Source organism: Sinocyclocheilus anshuiensis, unplaced genomic scaffold, assembly GCF_001515605.1.
Source record: "Sinocyclocheilus anshuiensis isolate Anshui unplaced genomic scaffold, SAMN03320099.WGS_v1.1 scaffold1116, whole genome shotgun sequence".
Lineage (NCBI taxonomy): Eukaryota > Metazoa > Chordata > Actinopteri > Cypriniformes > Cyprinidae > Sinocyclocheilus > Sinocyclocheilus anshuiensis.
The window spans coordinates 236,193-238,692 of record NW_015548257.1 but is presented as its reverse complement, the minus strand read 5'-3'; the positions used below and the strand labels follow the sequence as shown (position 1 = coordinate 238,692).

The window sequence follows — 2,500 nt, the reverse complement described above, 5'->3', positions numbered from 1 at the left end:
CTGCGTTCGCCTCTCTCCTAAACACTACATGTGCGAATCAGTGGGCGGGGCTAAACAGGCAGCACTGTAGAATCGGTGGGCGGGGCTAAACAGGCAGCACTGTAGAATCGGTGGGCGGGGCTAAACAGGCAGCACTGTAGAATCGGTGGGCGGGGCTAAACAGGCAGCACTGTAGAATCGGTGGGCGGGGCTAAACAGGCAGCACTGTAGAATCGGTGGGCGGGGCTAAACAGGCAGCACTGTAGAATCGGTGGGCGGGGCTAAACAGGCAGCACTGTAGAATCGGTGGGCGGGGCTAAACAGGCAGCACTGTAGAATCGGTGGGCGGGGCTAAACAGGCAGCACTGTAGAATCGGTGGGCGGGGCTAAACAGGCAGCACTGTAGAATCGGTGGGCGGGGCTAAACAGGCAGCACTGTAGAATCGGTGGGCGGGGCTAAACAGGCAGCACTGTAGAATCGGTGGGCGGGGCTAAACAGGCAGCACTGTAGAATCGGTGGGCGGGGCTAAACAGGCAGCACTGTAGAATCGGTGGGCGGGGCTAAACAGGCAGCACTGTAGAATCGGTGGGCGGGGCTAAACAGGCAGCACTGTAGAATCGGTGGGCGGGGCTAAACAGGCAGCACTGTAGAATCGGTGGGCGGGGCTAAACAGGCAGCACTGTAGAATCGGTGGGCGGGGCTAAACAGGCAGCACTGTAGAATCGGTGGGCGGGGCTAAACAGGCAGCACTGTAGAATCGGTGGGCGGGGCTAAACAGGCAGCACTGTAGAATCGGTGGGCGGGGCTAAACAGGCAGCACTGTAGAATCGGTGGGCGGGGCTAAACAGGCAGCACTGTAGAATCGGTGGGCGGGGCTAAACAGGCAGCACTGTAGAATCGGTGGGCGGGGCTAAACAGGCAGCACTGTAGAATCGGTGGGCGGGGCTAAACAGGCAGCACTGTAGAATCGGTGGGCGGGGCTAAACAGGCAGCACTGTAGAATCGGTGGGCGGGGCTAAACAGGCAGCACTGTAGAATCGGTGGGTGGGGCTAAACAGGCAGTGATGTAGAAGCAGGCGTTAATCTTCTGCAGAGGCGGGGTTTATCTACACTATTACATCATAGAGTAGAACATTCCACAAGCTGTAGTTTTGGCAGACTGCCTTCAATATAAGCTGTTTTTAGACTAACGACAAAGATTTGAGTTCTGAAACTTACTTAAAAGGATGTTTTTATAGTACAATGACCTCTTATATGTCAAAATATCAAGGGAATTTTCGTTTCTCAGTTCATGACCCCTTTAATTATGACATTGGTGATACATAAACAGATTTTATACAAGGTTTGAAATTCATGCAGAGTATTTAAACATGTTCACTGTGCAGTCGTGCTGTAACAGAAAAGCCTGACATAAGCTTGAGTTGAGTTTCCATGATTGCTTCTGCTGTTTGTGAAGCTGCTTTGACACGATCGGCGTTTCTCTACAAATGAAGGTGACTTGATCAACTCCCCCAATCCACAGTTTCATTCAGTGCTGAAATATGTGGATAAAAATGTCAAATGTAAAAAAGTCAAGTCATGTTTATTTGTATTGCTGTTAAAGGAACACTCCACTATTTTTGAAAATAGGCTCATTTTCCAGCTCCCCTGGAGTTAAACAGTTGAGTTTTACCGTTTTCGAATCCATTCAGCCGATCTCCGAGTCTGGCGGTAGCACTTTTAGCTGTAGCTTAGCATAGATCATTGAATCTGATTAGACCGTTAGCATCTCGCTCAAAAATGACCAAAGAGTTTCTATATTTTCCTATTTAAAACTGGACTCTCCTGTAGTTACGTCGTGTACTAAGACTGACGGAAAATGAAAAGTTGCGATTTTCTAGGCCGATATGGCTAGGAACTATACTCTCATTCTGGCGTGATAATCAAGGAACTTTACTGCCGTACCATGGGTGCAGCAGGCGCAATGATATTACTCAGCGCCTGAAAATAGTCCCCAGCATGCTCCCTGTGCTAGCAGGTGGTCACGTTGGTTATGTTGACGGAAGTTAGCCTATTTTCAGGCGTTGCATAATATATTTTCAAAAATAGTGGTGTGTTCCTTTAAAAAATAAAGAATTTACATAAACCTATATAGGAAATAAAAGAGTTATCAAATAAGCATGTTATAAACTCCTGAAACATTGGTGTTTCATATTTTAGAGCACTCGCTGCAATTTATGAAAGAAATCAATTAAATCTGTATGTGGGAGTGTGTGTGAAAAAAATCAGATGTAACCCCCTTGTAATCCTTAACATTTTCATAAGTAACTGTAATTTAATTACACATTTTTTCTTAGTAACTGTAACTGATTACAAAGAAAAAATGTGTAATTAAATTACAGTTACTTATGAAAATGTTAAAGGGGTCCTATTATGCTCTTTTACAAAGTCTTGATTTTGTTTTGAAATACGAAATGTGCTGTGATTGGTTAGCTGGGCCAGTGTGTGTTGTGATTGGCAGCACTCGGCGCCTGGTCGGGA

General features: G+C 46.5%; 1 long non-coding RNA gene across 1 annotated transcript in view; it reads left to right on the top strand.

Moving 5' to 3' along the window:
* Positions 1-2,500, top strand: part of LOC107655472 (uncharacterized) — a 28,342-nt gene that overhangs the window by 25,045 nt on the left and 797 nt on the right. The gene's annotated exons all lie outside the window — the stretch shown is intronic.